Genomic DNA, 19,390 nt, shown 5'->3' with positions numbered 1-19,390 from the left:
ATTTACCTAAATTCATAGGAGCAAAAAACCACAAAATACTTTTTCTATTTGTAAGTTTGTAGAGTGCCTTTTATGTGAAAATTTTGGAGGCTTATGTAAATTAACTATAGTTTAAAATGAATTAATGAACATTTTACTTTAAAGATAGAATTAAAATTCACTATCCAATGTATATATATAATCTGAGGTATGGAGGAATGAAGCAAACTTCCCCAAAGACTCATAAATCAGATAAAATGCAATGGTTAATTTTCAGTAGAATCTAAACTTAGCAAGGGTCAGTCTTGACTAGGTACAGATTTGTTTTGTTTCAGAAAATGACCACTATCCTTCTTTTTGAAAAAAATAGGTGATATTTGATACATACAAAAGAAAATGGCACTCTATCTCTAAAGTTATAAAGCGTACCAAAATGGACACATACAATTCAATCATTCAATTCAGAAATATGCCAATGCCAACACAGTTGCACCAGTTTCCATGCTCCTCTTATAACCCTGCTTCTCCCCACTCCAAACTACTGTCCTGTATTTTGTGTTTATAACCTGCACTAGACAACCTCTAAGATGGTCCCCAATAACCACTACATCCTGATATTCACACCCTTATGAAATCCCCTACTTTTGAGGGTGGGCTGAACTTAGTGATTCACTTCTAACAAATAAAATATGACAGAAGGAATGGCTGCCTCTTCTAAAATTAGGGTATAAAGTAACTAGCTTCCCTCCCCACTCCCCCTTCTCTCTTTCCTCCCACTCTCCTTCTCATTCTGCCTCTCTTAGTCTTTGAGGAAGGCCAGTTACCTTGCTATCAGTTTGCCCATGAGAAGGCTTATATAGCAAAGAACTGAGGTAGGCCGCCAGCCAACAGCCAGGAAGAACTGAGGCCCTCAGTCCAACAACCCAGGAGGAACTGAATCTTGATAAAAACTACGAGTGATTTTGGAGTGGATCATCCCCAAGTCAAGCCTTGAGATGAGACCATCTCAAAAGACGCCATGAGCCGGAACGCTCAGTTAAACCATACCTGAATTCCTGACCCACAGGAAATGTGATATAAAATCATGTTTTTTTTGAGCCACTATGTTTTAGAATAATTTGTTAGTCAGCAGCAGATAACAAATGTATTATCCTTGCCTTTAAAAAGTTTTGATAAACAGCACGGAGTGTATTAACTTCTGTTAAATCAAACTTTTAAATTGTGTTGTTCATTTCTTCATCTTGCGAATTTTCACCTGCTTAATCTTCTAATAATTTAGAAAGCTATTGAAATCTCTTTTTATCATTTTTTTTATTTGTCTAGTTCTCCCTGTAGTTTTATCAAATTTCCCTTTATATACTTGAAGCCATTAAAAGTTTCTAGTATACTAATAAGCCTTTTATTAGATGGATAGACTCTGGAGACAAATTGCCTTCTGGATTTCAATCCTAATCTTATTCCTTACAATCTGTGTGATTTTAAGCAAATTATTTAACCTCCATCCCTCCATTTCCTCACCTAACAAATGGAAATATAAATACTGCCTACTTGTTGGATTTAAATGAGGTTTAAACAAGTTAATGCATACATGCATACAACAGTAGTTGATATACAGCTATTGGTAAATCACCATATGTTCTGACTTCTTTATCCCTAATAATGCTTTTTGCTTAACAGTTATTGAAGGTTACTTAAAAATTATTTTGAAAGCTACCCCATCTTTTTAAAAATTTTTCCTGAAAAAAGATATATTTTCCTGACTAATCTTTTTCTACTGTACCTTCAATGTTTCTGTCTCCTTAGGTTTTATGTGTGCTTCTGGAATTCAATGTAAGGCTGATTTTTTTTTTTAACACAACCAGTCATTCTGCCTTTCAACTGGAAAGAATTAAGTGTATCGTGAATTATAAATATTTTGACTTGTATCTAGCATTTTGGGTTTTGCTAGTTCCACTTTTGCTATTTTTTCTCCATTCATGTTTTCTCTTGCACTGATTGAAATGCTATATTTATTTGGTTCTTGGTACATCTTTTCTCTTTAACTGGCTTGGGAATAATATATATTATACTTTAATCTTTATGATTATTGTCTTCGAGATTCTCAACTGATGAACAGAATATGTCACTCTTCACTCTTATTTCAAAAAATATAACTTTTTCAACAGTTTGATTCCTGTCAACCTCCTTCCAAGCTACATACTATTGTTTAATTTTATCTTCTTTTATACTCTAATTTAGAAATTATTACTATCACTTCATAAAGACAGCATTTGATTAAATTTAGTTAAATGTTTACCAATTTGCTTTCCATTCTTTCTTGCTGCTTAAACTTCTTTTTGGAATCAATTTTTTCCTCCTAAAGTATGTTCATTCTGAAGTTCCTATAGTGAATTTCTATTGATGGTAAATATTCTGTTTTTACCTTAAAGTATTATTATGATTCCCTCATACATGAAAACGGTTTTGCTGGATACTTAATTCTAGCTTTATAGTTATTTTCTTTCTATACATTGAAGATATTATTTCACTGTTCTTAAAATTTTTGTTATCAACCTAATTGTTATTACTCTTTTTTTCTGGTTCTTTTCCAGAGAGCAATTCTCTTTTTATTTGTTCTGTAGTTTGACTACAAGGTATCTTAATGTCAGTTTATTTTTAATTTATACTGCTCAATAATTATTGTTTCTTGTAGCTATGGATTCATCCTATACCTACTCATAAGGTTGTTACAACGATTAACTTAATGAAAGTCAAGTGCTGTGAACAATACCCTGCACATAGTAGATACTAGGCATGTGTTTTCTATTGTTACTGAATAATGATTACTTTTATTATCTTCTCCTTTAATATTTCCACACACACCCCCATTATTTGTATTCTTTCCTCTAGGACACTCATTAGGAATATAAAACACTTTTCCATTCCAACCTTCATGTCAGTTAACTAATCTTTCCTATTTTCCAAATCCTTGTTTCTCTCTGCTACTCAGTAATTTCCTCAGACCTACCTCTAAATCACTAATTATCTTTTAAGTTTTGTCTAATCTGCTGTTTAATCCATCTCTGCCTGACTTTGTGACCTGCATTTGATCTTTACAGTGTCCCACCTAGGCTCCCTGCCCTATAGTTTCTGATGGAGCCAGGACAAAGGGAGTCATCAGCAGCAGATCTAAGTTCAAGAGGAGGGAGATGTCAGGGTATTTAGTCCCCCCTTGTCTCCCTGTGTTATCATAACACTTGCATTTTAAGAGAGTTAACATTTTACTTCTTTGTGAAGGTGGCATTTATTCTTGATATATGAAAGACACAAAAACACCAAGGGTGTTTTTTTCTGAAAGTCTGAATCGCATTCTTCAGAATTATGACCATTCCCAAATGAACCAGGAAAAACAAATCATTTTTGCATCACCTGCATATTGCCATGCCCATCACCACTGAGTGTTTTATGTGAAATTGCTTCAAGAATGTTAAAGATAAATAAGCAAATCCTTTTCCACTGTAAGTAAGAGAGGCAGAGCAATTCTCTTTAGATGTAGCACATCTGCTAACAGAATGGGAATTGTTGAAAGAAGATGGAGAATGTGATTACAAGAAAGAAAAAAGAAGTTGAGAGACTTGGCATAATGTGATCTAAAGCTTTCAGAAAGGGAAAAAATAAAGACTGCTGAAAAGTGAATTTATGAGCTAACATTTTTTTTTCTTCTGACATAAAAGATGGATGACAATCATAAAAATGCTTTGCTACTTTTCTATATATCTTATTACTTATTTACATGCAATTACTACAATATTAACGACATACATAAGGTAGAAAGATTGTGAGTTAACTTCTAAATTTAACAAGGAAGAACAGGGCTTCCCTGGTGGTGCAGTGGTTGAGAATCCGCCTGCCGATGCAGGAGACACGGGTTCGTGCCCTGGTCCAGGAAGATCCCACATGCTGCGGAGCGGCTAGCTCTGTGAGCCATGGCCGCTGAGCCTGCGCGTCCGGAGCCTGTGCTCCACAACAGGAGAGGCCACAACAGTGAGAGGCCCGCGTACCGCAATAAAAAAAAAAAAAAAAAAGAAGGAAGAACAGGATTTTTTAAATTAAGGAAACTAATTACATACTGTACACAAAAACTACTGCATTAGTACAAAACTTCTTCACCCCCATCTATATTTTACAAATATTCCCATACCACCTAAATTTAATAAGCCTGAGAATGGGCACGGCCATAGTCCAGTCTCATTTTTAGTTTCCATGGAAAGTTCAATGGAATTGAAGCATGTGTATATCATTTCCAGAGCATCTTTCCTCATTCTCAACACCCCTATTTTGAGTTAGTAGCAGGAAATCTTAACCAACTCCTCAGTTCTGTCCAATGATCATTTTACTAATCCTAACCTGTCATAGTCTTGCCAAGGTTCTTGAGATGATAAATAACTAGGTCAGTTTGGCCACTCCAAAGCACTGCTAACCATTCTTGAGCTTCCCAAGACCAAAAACCATCCAGAGCTCATTCCTGAGCTTTCCACCTAACCTAACTATGCTTTTAACCATGCTATAATGACAAAAATAAAATAGTAATGAACACTAGGATGACAACTGTTTGCCTTGATATGCATGCATCTAGTTATTAGGTCAAGAATATTTTATTACCTGTGTAAAGGAAATTAACTATCATATTTCAGCACATATAAAACATAGTTCAACTACTGAAGTATAAAACATGTAAATCAGAAAAAAAAATCTAATGAGATCTGGTCTCTCACAATTCAATAGGCAAAAGCACTGGTGTTCATGTTTTGGAGTTGGCAAATTAAGCTTGTCTCAGAAGTGTTAGATTTATCTAAAGAGAAACCCTAAATTCAAGGAAAGCATCAGTGTATTTCTTTTTTAAAGATGACATTTAAATGAAGGTTTGCTTCAAACCAACAAAGATGTAAATTGTGTGTCTTGAAAGTGCCAAAGACATGGCAAGTATGAATATTTCTAAAACCAAACCCAATTTATTCTAATTTTATATAACTTGATAGAGTAAAACATCAAAGAGGAAATGTGAAACAGCACTCTCTGTGTTGCTGAAAGTTAGACAGGGAAAACAATGAACAAATGTATCTGTCTTGAAAAATGTATAACTGAACTCAGCAAACTAGATACTTTTTATCAATTATTAAGGATGCATGTGAAGGGAATTTTTCAGCATACTTTCCTTCTCCCCTCTGCCTTATGGTTTTAAAGGTTCTTTGTTCCTTTGATTTATTGTCCTGTTTGTGCATTCCAGCCCCAGAGTCATAGTTAAGGGGACAGCTAAAATTAAGGGACTAAGGAGTAGTCTGTCAATCTTTGCCCCTTGGGTGGAAGGCTGTTATAAAGCAAATGAAAAATGAAGCATCATTAAGAATAAATTGTAGGTTTTGAGTATGTTCCTTTATACTCAAAATGGGTTTTCTTTTTTGAGAATCGTCTCTTTCCATTTGAATTGGCTTGTATTATAAGCTGATTGTGGCATTCTGTTTTCGTCTGAGTCTGCCCAGATGTTCCTTCCATTTACAGGAAAAAAAAATTCTACTTCTAATACAAAGTTCTGTATTTTTAAGTCCCATCTGATGAGTTAGGTTTCAAAGTCCTAGTAAATTTTTCAGAAACTTAAGACTTTTTTGTTTTAATCTGCACTTTGTTTTCTAATTTGAAAAGAGCTTTCACTGACTTTTTTATTTTTTTAATTTGTTTTGAAAGCTTTCTCACATTTTGCCAATCAGCTAAGTTTTACATTTCAAAGCAGCATCTTCGTGTAAAAGTCGTAATCTGACAATCACTCAGTTTTAAAATATATCAATAGCTTTATTTTCACTTTTTGTTACCACTGATTATTATTATAGATGGATAAGTTTGTTTGAAATTACATTTAATTCATAAATATAGAAAACCGTATATAAATATAAATTAAATACCACAGTGAGCTGAGGAAAAGATGAGTACACATTTATAATTATGCATGGAAGGGAAGAGGAAAAGATAAAACCTAATCTTTCAACATCACTTTTAAAAGCAACTTTGATTAAAATGCTCATTACATAAAAATTCTAAGGTAAATCAAAACAATGGAGTTAATGCATATATTTATTAAAACACTCAAAAGAGAATAAAACCAAAAGGAACAATTTGTCTATCACACATGATATATTTCTCACCTGTTTTCATTTGAGGGAAAAAAGATGTTGGCAAAATCATGGCATGGGTAGAAGAGAAGTTAAGTTTTATTAACAAGTAGCTTGAAAAACAGAGTGTTAGGAAAGAATTTCTCAGGCCAGTTATTATAGGAACATCATTGTTATCAAAGTCAAGAATTTGCAGAAGCCATTTCACCTATGTCTCAATATCCAAATGTAGGAGAAAGAAAACATCTTCAAGTAGGCCCTAGAAACTGATGGGAGGCTAATGCCCAGACTCCTGACATAGCAGGAAGGACTGTACAGGGTATGTCAATAAGAAAAAGAGAATAATGAAGACTCTCCAATAGCCCAGGCACCCTGACACAGTATGCCATCCTCTAGATCTTGTCCAAACAGCCAGGGTGTCCTCTTTTTTTTTTTTTTTTTTTTTTTTTTTTTTTTTTTTTTTTTTGCGGCATGCGGGCCTCTCACTGCTGTGGCCTCTCCCGTTGCGGAGCCTGGGACGCGCAGGCTCAGCGGCCATGGCTCACGGGCTTAGTTGCTCCGCGGCATGTGGGATCTTCCCGGACCAGGGCACGAACCCGTGACCCCTGCATCGGCAGGCGGATTCTCAACCACTGCGCCACCAGGGAAGCCCAGGGTGTCCTCTTTCCTCTCCAGGTTTATCTCTCTTTCCTCCATCCTCCCAGGCTGAACTACTTGCAGTTGAATTACTGAAAAACCACTGACCAACTTTTATTAACACTTTCAGTTTGGGCTCAAGCTTTATTTCCTTAATAGTAATTTCCTGGCTCATTCAGGCAGCTTGAGTATCTGCACTCCTAGAGCCTTGTGCATATTTTAACTGTCTCTGATGTCATACTCTATTATAAGCTCCTAGCACCAATCATCATGCTGGTGTATAGGGGGTGATCAGAAATTGTCAGGTGGATTCATGAAGGAATCAACAGAAGAGCATTTTAGTTCTACTTAAACTATAGATTGACACAAGATTTTAAAAATTAACACTTTTTAAAAAATAGATCTTTATTGGAGTATAATTGCTTCACAATACTGTGTTAGTTTCTGTTGCACAACAAAACAAATCAGCCATATGCATACACATGTCCCCATATCCCCTCCCTCTGGAGCCTCCCTCCCACCCTCCCTATCCCACCTCTCTACGTCACTGCAAAGCAGCAAGCAGATCTTCCTGTGCTACGCTGCTGCTTCCCACCAGCAAACTATTTTACATTAGGTAGTGTATATATGTCGATGCTACTCTCACTTCACCCCAGCTTCGTCCTCCCACCCCATGTCCTCAAGTCCAGCTTTTGACAAAATTCAACACCCACTTATAATAAAAACCCTCCAGAAAGCAGGCATAGAGGGAACTTTCCTCAACATAATAAAGGCCATATATGACAAACCCACAGCAAGCATCATACTCAATGGTGAAAAACTGAAAGCATTTCCACTAAGATCAGGAACAAGACAAGGATGTCCACTCTCACGACTCTTATTCAACATAGTTTTGGAAGTTCTAGCCACAGTAATCAGAGAAGAAAAAGAAATAAAAGGAATACAAATTAGAAAAGAAGAAGTAAAACAGTCACTGTCTGCTGATGACATGATACTATACATAGAAAATCCTAAAGTTGCCACCAGAAAACTACTGGAACTAATCAATGAATTTGGTAAAGTTGCAGGATCTAAAATTAATGCACAGAAATCTCTGGCATTCCTATACACCAACAACAAAAAATCAGAAAGGGAAATTAAGGAAACACTCCCATTTACCATTGCAACAAAAAGAATAAAATACCTAGGAATAAACCTGCCGAAGGAGGCGAAAAACTTGTACTCAGAAAACTGTAGAACACTGATGAAAGAAATCAATGATGACATAAACAGATGGAGAAATTAACACTTTTTAATAAACACTCGGTTATTATGATAAATCGATGCTTATCTTTAGAGTATCACATTCTTTTTTAGAAAACATGTTATGAAACATAAAAACTAGCTGTAAATTTTACAAGGAAAAGTATGTGATTCCAATGTTAACTTTTACTCATTCAAATGCTGTTACAGATTTTAAAAAGATGCAGTATTCTCAGTTACCCTGTGCAAACTGTTGGCTTATTAGTTTTCATCATACTGAAATTTAACAAGCATGTAGGATTATTGTTGCAAAGGCTCTGAGGCCAAATTACAGGTCACTTTATAAGAATTGTGTTCTCACCATAACTTGGAAATACTTCTTGGAGGGAACATTGTTTAAATTCCAACAATTTTTAGATACAAAATATCATCTATCAATCAGAAAAACTAAATGCTGTTTCTAGGTTCTGAATTACCCAAGAGTGGACAATTGCAAAGGGAAGCTACAAAAATTTTCATGTGTATAAAGCTGAGTCTATATTTGGAGAGAAAATGATGATTTTATATCTTCATAATGGGTGATACAGAGTTAAAAGTGTTATCCTAGCCATATTTATTGACATGTGATCTTTTGTTTCACATTATTTGGGCTTATGCTTATCATCATCACAACTTTTATGTTTTAGTGTGGTTATCCACTGGTAGTTTTTAGAACTTTTTCAGTGCCAAGATGGAAAGAAATGTCATACAGTAGATTTACAGGAGGTGAAGGTCTCTTCAAGTACTTCTGAGCTGTTCCACTATGCACTGATTTAAGAATTGGATGACCTAAAGCTGTTATTTTCTTCTTTCCATACCTTGATGGCAATTTAAACCAACCAACAAACTCCACAATCTTTATATCATACCCCATATCTCACAAGGGCTAGTAATATTATATAAGCCCATGCATCACTTTCCACCTGAATGTCATCCCAATTCACCACAGGTGAAGGTCTTAGTGATACTACAGCATCCTAGGCACTATCACATTCTATTTGCCACCAGAAATGGCACCCTGTTGGCATTTAATTTCACTCCCCCCCCAACCCCAATTAGACCCTAAAACAAGGATTTGAGTGCAAGTAGTGTATTGGAAGGTAAGCCCAGGTAGCACACGTAGGGTAGTGGAAAAATGAGACAAAAGAAGGAAAGTCGACTAAGGAAATTTACTACTGTGGTCACCTGGAGACTGATCTAATACAGCGTAGTCTCACAGTTCAAACTTATTCAATGAAAACCTTAGGAGGCAGTGGTATTTATCTACAAATTCCCACTAGTCATTGTTTGAAGAATGTTATGGGGGGATGAGAGGTGGGCACTAGTTCTCTTGCATTCCAATATGCATGGGCAAAGTGGAGAAGCCAGAAAAATTCTTCTGGCAAAGAGATGCACATGCTGATGATTAGAAGAAGGGCTTATGTATCATGGTAGTTCTAGGAGCAAGACTGAGGAGCAGCCAGTAATAGCACTTCTTGACTTATATAACCTCAAAATACCAAGAGCATGTGTCAAGAAGGCTGATGTCAGCTGCAATGGTGGAAAAATTATTGATCTGTTACTCAGTTTCTAGGCCTAAGCCATTTCTGATTCCCAATTGAAAGGGACGGTGGGTACCATTAAGGAAGGACCCTGTAACACCACAGCAGGTATAGCAGGTATTCCCCAAGTCTGCCCCAGAGGGATCCATGATATGTATCCATATAGCTGCACATGGAAGGAAGTGGAAAACAGGTTCTTCAAGGACTGTTAGATATAAGGTTGAGCTGTAATTGATGCTGAGGACCCTTTTTATGGCATAGGAGGTACAGCAGAGAGCATATGACCATGGATCCCTCTCGTCCTACTATATACTTTATCACCCAAAAGCTCCCAAGCTAATAAAATTTTTAATGGCCTCTTAAATGCCCAGCTGAGTCTTCAGTCTGAGGATGATATTCTGAGAGGTTGGGGGTTGGGATGCTATTCTTCAAAGATTCAGTATATACTTTAAACCAAAAGCCATTATATGGTGATATTTTCTCAAAAGCTAGAATATATAGGGTTGGATCCAAGGTATGGGAATAGGGGTAGACTCTCTCATCATCAATCCTACTAAACCACTTGGGGAATGTTTGCTCAACTCTCCCACAGCTTTAGGCTCCACTGGATTAGAGGCACTGGTTTGGGAAGGGGTATGGGATGGAATGCTTCTATCAAGGGACACAGCAAGTGTTTGTTACTAAACCTACAGCTGTGGTTGCCACCTGGACATTTTGGCACCAAGTGACAAGCAGGCAAAGAGAAAGTTACTATACTGGGAAGAGTAATGAGACCTGATTGAGATAAGAGATAAGGTTGAAGCTAGTAATAGAGGCAGGGAACAATATGTCTGAAACTTAGATGGTTCTGATGGATGTCTCTTCCTGCTTCATCATCTCCAGTGGTAACTGTGAACGGACAATAAGCCATGCACAATCAGTTATCACACTGGTAAGGAAAAAACTCACAACTGTGACACTAGATTGATATAAAGAATGTTAAGATACTGAGAAAAAAATAAGTTTCTAAGTTCAATTGAAATTTTAAAAAATTTAACTGTTATCCTTAATACTTTCCAGTATCATTATTATTATGGAATATGATTTTTTGAATTAGAAAATGGGTTATGGATAATGTACAACTAAATGAGATAAAGCTGTATATACAAATCCACTTTCCTTTAATACCAGAACTTGTTTGAAAAGCTACAGCGTAAGAAGTTTTTAATTGAAAAGTGAGAAGTTTAAGCTGTTTGTTAGAGAACATCTATTTCTAATTTCAAAGGTTATTAAAATCAATTGAGGAGCTCTGTTTCACCATATCCTTTCATTCCACTTCATAGCACTCATATTGAATCCCACAGGGCTTGGACAATCACAGCAAGTTGGTTATTATGCAGCAACATTTTAAAGTCTGTTGGCTTATTATGTAGCCATTAAGAAGTTTAATTTTTTTCTCAAGTAATTTTCATATTTCTGATTTAATCTTCCCATGAATTTATTTTTGTGGGACAGGTCAGAGACGTATGATAAAGTGAACTAAGCCTAAGATGAAACCTCATTTAAACCACTATTTTATATTTTATTTTAACACATTTAACTAATTTTCTCCTGTGTGATGCAGTAATTTTTTTTTAGATATTCACTTATGTTTTGCTTCCACTGTTATGCTGACTACCTTTTGCGTGTCTCTGCAGATACCTTCTCCATCTTTTTCCACCCTGTTCTGTGCCCCAGGGTGCTGAACCCAGGAGGCATCAATGATTCCCTTGCCCACAGGCTTAGGCTTCAGACAATGAGACAAAGCCAGGAGATGAGAGCAAGTAGGGAGAGTCACGTAAAGATATTCATTCTTTCATATTTCATGTGACATCAACTCTGGTTGTTTGTGGTCTGCTGACACACCGACCTTCTCTATAAACTTCCTTCTCCAGGATCTGATCATTGCTACCTCCCCTGGCCTCTTTCAACCTAGGTCCAGTAACATCACTCTGATTGTTAGTTGCACGGACATAGAGTATCACTCCTTGATTTTTCTAAACCATGCTCTCCTCATCGTAAAGAGTCATTTCACCAAACTCTCCTTCATGGCCAAGTTGAACCCACATGTGTGTCTTACCAGGACCCTGACTGATGTAATTACTGTAGGTATATTTCTCTTCCCTACAACAAAAATCTAGAAAAGTTATAAAGCCAATAATGGCTTTTGAATTCCTAACTTATAATTACTGCACTTAACTCCCTTAGAAACAGACTCCTTCACTTATAAATCCAAGATGGATGACTGAAGTTTTTCCTTTACAAACAAAGTATCTTTTTTCCTACTTTCTCACATCACTTTTATGGTCAATTTACCTTGAGCTCCTTTTTTGTGCTTCTCTCCTCCCATCGTCTACTTCCTCCAAGTGAACCAAGGATCTATACATACTGTATTTTCTCATTACATCAGCCCTCTCTCCAGCTAAAGCCTAGAATGACAAACTCTTTCAGTCTCGAAAAATCTTAAGCAGTCTTCAAGTCCTACCTTTAACCAGTGCTCAAATGAACACGATCAGTTATCTACTGGACATTTTACCAAGTTATCTGACTTAATATCCTCAAGTAATATCTATTTTCCATCTGGCTTGATACTTTTCTTGAATGATGAATGGTAGCATGATTCTTATCAAACTAGAAACTGTGTTCATCCCCAACTTCTCACTTTTTTTCCTCCTCTGACATTTAGTAATAATGGTTATTATAATGATAGCACCAAGCATGTATTGATTACCCTTTATATCCAGCCTCTAAAATCAGTATGCCACTTAAATTATTTTATGTTAACATTTACAATAACAGCTAATATTTATTAGGAAATTATATTTATCAGATACCACACTAAGAGTTTAATTTGTATTAGTTCAATCTTCATAACATCATTTTGATGTTAAATATTATCTCCATTTTTCCCAGGTGATACTGAAGCACAGTGAGTTATATAATTTCCTAAAGTTAACACAGATCACAGCTAGCATAACTTGAATGCAGGTAGTTTGAATTCAAAAATCATGCTATTAACCACCACATTTTCTTTTTTCTAACTCCGTATGGGAGAAATATTATCCAGTTTCATAGATGAGAGAACTGATTTCCAAAGATGCTTAATTAACTTGCCCGAGATTACACAACTAGTCAGAGGGGAACATAGGTGCAACACACAATTTTTCTTCCAAAATTCCCGGAAACATAACTTTCATTAAAATTTGCTCGTAGGTCCTCCAGAAATTTTTTCTTCTAAAATGTCCCACAAATGTCACTATTTGAACAAATTTGAATGAAAAAATAATATTTAAGGGCTATTTTTTAATTAAAAATTGTGTGTACAACTTATGTTCCCCAGATACCATAAGCACCATAATTTTACAGCTAGAAGAGGAGGAGCAAGGATTACAACTTAGACTGTCTCACAGCAAAGCCCAGCTCTTTTACCTATTTTATGTTATTATCAAATCGTATAGAAAATAACTCTTTAACTTTCCCCTATTTCCTCTCCATTTCTATAGCACTACTGCCTCATGATTCCTCTCTTGAATTACCCCAGTAACGTCATAATTGTTCTTCCTTCTTCCTTCCTCATCTCTCCCGAGTCATCACTCACACTATTTTTTTAATGGTTTTTCTATAATCAAAATTCAATTGTAGGGAGTGAATATTTGTATAGCATATATCTGATAAGGGACTAGTATCCAACATATATAAAGAACCCTTACAACTCAACAATTATAAGATAAATGACCCAATTAAAACATGGACATGAGATTGGAAGAGATACTTTTCCAAAGATGATATAAAAACAGCCAAGAAGCACATGAAATGATGATCAATATCATTAATTATTCTGAAAATGCAAATCAAAACCACAAGGAGACACCACTTTACACCCACTGAGATGTCTGTAATCAAGAGGATGGACAATAACAAGTATCAGCGATAATGTGGAAATATAGGAATTTTCATACATTGCTGGTGGGGATGAAAAATGGTGCAGATACTTTGGAAACAGTTTCATTTTTTCAAAAAATTAAACCTAGAGTTATATTACTCAGCTATCCCACTTTTCAGTAAAGATGCAAAAGAATTGAAAATATATATTCACAAAAAACTGTACACAGATGTTCACAGCAGCATTATTCATAATAGTTGAAGGCTAGAAACCTGAATGTCCATCAATTAATAAATGGATAGACAAAATGTAATATATGCATAAAATGGAATATTATTCAGCTTTATGAGGAATGAAGTACAACACGAATGAACCTTGAAAACACTATTCTTAGTGAAATAAGTCATTTGCAAACAGAAACATATTGTATAATTCTATTTATGTGAAATGTCCAGAGTAAACAAATCCATAGAGCCAGAAGGTAGATTAGTGGTTGCCAGGGGCCAAGGGGAGGTTAGAATTGGAAGTGAATGTTAATGGATATGAGCTTTCTTTTGGGTCAAGCCTTTTACTATAACTATTATAATATGTTAGATTATATTACATATACTATATTAGCCAAAATAGACTTAGCAATGCTGTAGGAAGGAACCACAGTAAAATCTAAGTAGCCTAACACAATCAAAAGTTAATTTCTCATTAAGGCTGCAAGAAAGATCTCATATTTAATATCATTTACTAGAGAGAGTTCAACTCATCAAATGTTAGCTGTTAGCTCATGAAATGTTAGCTGTATCAAACAGGGAATAAAAGGAAAGACAGAACTGTTTTAACCATCCTTCCATTGACAGCATCCTCAGTAAAGTATATATTTACAATATAGGCTATATTTTTGCCTTTTTTTTTTTTCTTTTTTAAAAAATTCTTTAGGGCTTCCCTGGTGGCGCCGTGGTTGAGAATCCACCTGCCGATGCAGGAGACACGGGTTCGTGCCCTGGTCCGGGAAGATCCCACATGCCGCGGAGCAACTAAGCCCGTGAGCCATGGCCGCTAGGCCTGCGCGTCCAGAGCCTGTGCTCCGCAACGGGAGAGGCCACAACAGTGAGAGGCCCGCATACCGCAAAAAAAAAAAAAAAAAAAAAAAAAAAATTCTTTAATAGATAAATTTACATAAAGCCCTGAAAATTCATTGCTCTTTAATGACCTATAACGGCTTCTGTCTTCCTCATTTAAAGATGTTTTTATGCCTAATTAAAGATAAAACAAGCATCTCTCATGCAGTTAACTTTCATATCATTTTATGACAAGAAATAAAATTAAATTTTGTAGTCAACAGCCTAATTTTTGTGGTGTAGTAATAAAATTTTAGCTGTAATGGAAATATGTAGTGATTTACCTTATAAATAATCAAATGATCAAAATAATTTATAAGGACATAAAATAATTTAAGAAAATTATTTTTTAACATTAAAAAACTCACATTTTGTTACTCTGATATATACCTAGTCAGTTAAGACATTACTTGTTAAGCTTTAAGGAGTATACAAAAGTCCTCAGCAGTAGCTCAAATTTCAAATTTGCTATATTTCAAAAAAAAATTTAATTATATAATGAGACACATTTTAAAGATAAGTAATACATTCTTAACAGTAGGATCAGTCTCTTGGGTAGACAAAATATGGATTGGCCTATATGATATAGCTTAAGAATGTCTCTCCAAGGACACTCCTACTTGCTACTCTGTTTTAAATTCCAATTAAAGATTCAGTCACTCAAATATTTTTTGATTATCTACTATGTACCACACTTTGTTCAAAGACTAAAGACGTCAAGAGAGAACAAAAATGAAGACCTTGTCCATTTTCCTGAAACCTTAGTCATTCATTATCACCTTGAAAAGGTTTGCCATATATATTCATTCTGCCTATACTATTATTAACTTAATAATTTCCTTTAAAGTGATTTATTTTACTTAAATCTATATAAGAAAGAAAAGCTATCAGTTCAATACATTTTAAACAGGTAGCATTTGCTCTTAATAGACTGTAATTGTAAAGAAATTAATACAAGGAAAACAAAACAACTTTATTAATAGATTCCATTTGATAATGGCTATGACCCTGATGATTCTGAATTTGTGGAATGCTCTCTCCTTATTTAAAGGGGGAAATCAAAAGCTGTTTGAGAACTCTTAAAGGCTACAAAAAAACCCCTGCAACTTTTCACATAATTAGAAGAATCACTGATTTTTTTTTTTTTTTTTTTTTTTTTTTTTTTGCGGTACGCGGGCTTCTCACTGTTGTGGCCTCTCCCGTTGCGGAGCACAGGCTCCAGACGCACAGGCTCAGTGGCCATGGCTCACAGGCCCAGCCGCTCCGCGGGATGTGGCATCTTCCCGGACCGGGGCACGAACCCATGTCCCCTGCGTTGGCAGGCGGACTCTCAGCCACTGCGCCACCGGGGAAGCCCCTGAGTGATTTATTTTTTAATACGATGTCTCAACACTCAAATTATCATCACTTTGGAGTACAATTTAATCTCCACCAAAGAGGGTTCCTTGGCTCTAAGGATTTGTCCTCCTGCGAAATCTTTTTCTTAAATACAAAATATTCTGTATAGATTACTCGTATTGTGAAAGTAACTCTATTTTAAGTGACCTCACAGGATAGGAAGTCTTCTCCTGAGGTATTAAGACTCTGAGTAGATTATAATGGAAGAGACCCACTGTGCTCAGACCTCAAACCTCTGAGATTCTAATAAAAGGGAAAAGTGGAAAGAGTTCACAAGTAAGGAGAAGGCAGATTTAACTTTCTTCACAACTTTGCCTTTGAATCAGCTAGAAAGTCAAGAAAGGGCAAATAGTAATTCTCATTTTCAATTTATAAAATGGTTTAGTTCAGTGAGTAATTAATAAATTCTGAAATAATTAATATATTCCCAAATTCAACTTCACTTTAATTACTTAACTGAGGTGTAATAAATATTAATCCTCTGTGTTGTAAGTTTATTATCTCATTTGAGAAAAAAAAAAGTCCAAGCTGAAATTATTATTAAGGGAAAAAAACCTGTCATTGGTGTGCTGGACAGTCTTTGCCCAACTAGAGATTACTCCTTATTCATTATCTCCACCCTACTCTGTATTCTGGAAGACTGAACTAGTGTGGATTACATTAACAAGTTCCCTTGTCCTCTGACATTCTATTCAATTGGGTAAACCCCAGAAGGAGGTTAGAGGAAAGGAGGAAAATGAAGTCTGAATGTGTTTTTTCTTCGACTTCCTTCCTGTGGGGTGAAATGGGTTGGCAAGCCCCTTGACTAAAGATCTCCGCTCCTGTAAAGGAATTCCTCTCAAAACAGACCTTTCTGACTTTTTGCTCCTGTTCTAAGGGTGGTATTAGTGCCATGATTCACTAGTCTCAAGGTACAGTACTACTTCTTGTGGTTTCCCTATTCTTTGTCCACATAGTTTTAAAAAACAATCATTTTATTAAACACTCCTCAAAATACCCAATTTGAATGTATCACTTTTTTTTCCTCCTAGGCCCCTGACTACCTCAAAGTCATTTATCTTCTCAAGAACTTTGGTGGTTTGGGGCCAACTATTCACCACACAGAATTAATCTTTAATAAGAAGACCTAGTTTTTTTGTTTTTTTGGTTTGGTTTTTTTTTTTTTTTCTTTTTCTTTTTGGCCATGCCACCCGGAATGTGGGATCTTAGTTCCCCAACCAGGGATCAAACCCGCGCCCTCTGCATTGGAAGCATGGAGTCTTAACCACTGGACTGCCGGGGAAGTCCCAAGAAGACCTAGTTTTAAAATGACATTTTCTTAAAATTATTTTTTATTTCAGAGGAAACAGACATTCTGCATTATCATTTAACATTTGAGTTCTTGTTCTCTATTCCATTACATCTTACAGTCTTTAGGGAGAAAAAGGTTGTAAACTAAAACACAAAATTTCAAAAATAGCTAAAATGTTATATTATCTGATTGAAAATACATATTAAAATAAAAATATGTTTTCTCTTGTAAAAGATTCGTTTTTAAATTTTAATGACTGGTTTTGGCTACCATGGAGTAGCTAGGAACAGATTTGAACTCCCATTGTGAATACAATAAAAACTGGAAAAAATTCTAAATTTAAAAAACAACTTTTAGGCACTGAAAAGCTACCACCCAGGGCTATCTATGATTCTTGAGAGAAGTGAGGAAGATGAGGTGAGCCCTGCACTCACTGGCTTTCTCACTGAGGCATTTTCCAAACTGTTGTTAGCCAGGAAAATAGAGCCCAATCAGAGAGTACAGTCTCACTGGGTGAAGAAAACAAAGATCAGAGTTCAGGGTTACACAGTCAGTTGGGATTTGAGGATCAGAATACTAAAGAGAAAGAGGCCAACACAAGGAGGCCAAAAATATGCATTAAAATTTCCCTCTGGGACTTCCTTGGTGGCAGAGTGGTTAAGAATCCACCTGCCAATGCAGGCGACATGGGTTTGAGCCCTGGTCCAGGAACATACCACATGCCGCGGAGCAACTAAGCCCGTGCACCACAACTACTGAGCTTATGCTCTAGAGACCGCAAGCCACAACTACAGAGCCAGTGTGCCACAACTACTGAAACCTGCGTGCCTAGAGCCTATGCTCTGCAGCAAGAGAAGACACCACAATGAGAAGCCCACGCACCACAATGAAGAGTAGCCCCACTCGCCGCAGGGAGATAAAGCCCGTGCACAGAAACGAAGACCCAATGCAGCCAAAAATAAATAAATAAATTTATTAAATTAAAAAGTGCACTTCTGATCATTGGCCAATACATACGGTTTGCATGTTTATTATGAAGCAGTGGGAGATATACCAGAGAATAGCTGTTGGGATACTGAAAGGTTGAGTAGAGATTTTAGAAGCTGCACAGACTGGAGTTTGGGCCCACTAGAACAGAAAGTCCGTCACAAACAGGGCTTTTAGTCTAGGAAGGTCAGCCTTACAAATGAGGACAAAAAATTAGGAGTAAGAGTATAACCAGCATAGATCAGGGCTACACGTCCTTAAATTAAGTCATTCAAAAGTAGGTGCTGGTAATTTACTGCTTGCCAGAGCAAAATATGACAAAATCTAGAAAAGTTTAATATAATCAAGAACTCCCACATACAAGATTTCACATTGTTTAACATAAAATTAAAAATTACTAAACAAGCGAAAACAACAGAAACAACAGGTAGTCACTTATATTCAAGATGTAAAATACTCAATAGGTCCAGACCCAGATATAATTAAGGAAATGGAGTTGCAGAAAAAGACTTCAGAATTACTGTGATTGATATAATAAAGGGGGAGAAAGACCTTCAACGTGGCGGAAGAGTAAACCGTGGAGATAACCTTCCTCCCCACAGATACATCAGAAATACATCTACACGTGGAACTTCTCCTATAGAACACCCACCGAACGCTGGCAGAAGACCTCAGACCTCCCAAAAGGCAAGAAACTCCCCACGTACCTGGATAGGGTAAAAGAAAAAACAAAAAACAGAGACAAAAGAATAGGGACAGGACCTGCACCAATGGGAGGGAGCTGTGAAGGCAGAAAGGTTTCCACACACTAGGAAGCCCCTTCACGGGTGGAGACTGTGGGGGGCGGGGAGCTTCGGAGCCAGGGAGAAGAGCACAGCAACAGGGGTGCAGAGGGCAAAGCAGAGAGATTCCCGCACAGAGGATCGGTGCCGCCCAGCACTCACCAGCCCGAGAGGCTTGTCTGCTCACCCGCCGGAATGGGTGGGGGCTGAGAGCTGAGCCTCAGGCTTTGGAGGTCAGATCCCCAGGGAGAGGACTGGGGTTGGCTGCGTGAACACAGCCTGAAGGGGCTAGTGCACCACCGCTAGCAGGGAGGGAGTGCGGGGAAAAGTCTGGACCTG

The 19,390-nt window shown here is 36.6% G+C and overlaps 1 pseudogene; it reads left to right on the top strand.

Annotated features, from left to right (window-relative positions):
* The first annotated feature begins 10,421 nt into the window (after window positions 1–10,421).
* LOC131762424 (centrosomal protein of 78 kDa-like) overlaps window positions 10,422–19,390 on the top strand; it is a 34,000-nt pseudogene continuing 25,031 nt past the window's right edge.

Source organism: Kogia breviceps, chromosome 9, assembly GCF_026419965.1.
Source record: "Kogia breviceps isolate mKogBre1 chromosome 9, mKogBre1 haplotype 1, whole genome shotgun sequence".
Classification (NCBI taxonomy): Eukaryota; Metazoa; Chordata; class Mammalia; order Artiodactyla; family Physeteridae; genus Kogia; species Kogia breviceps.
The sequence above is the reverse complement of the archived record's forward strand: the minus strand, read 5'-3'. Positions and strand labels throughout refer to the sequence as shown.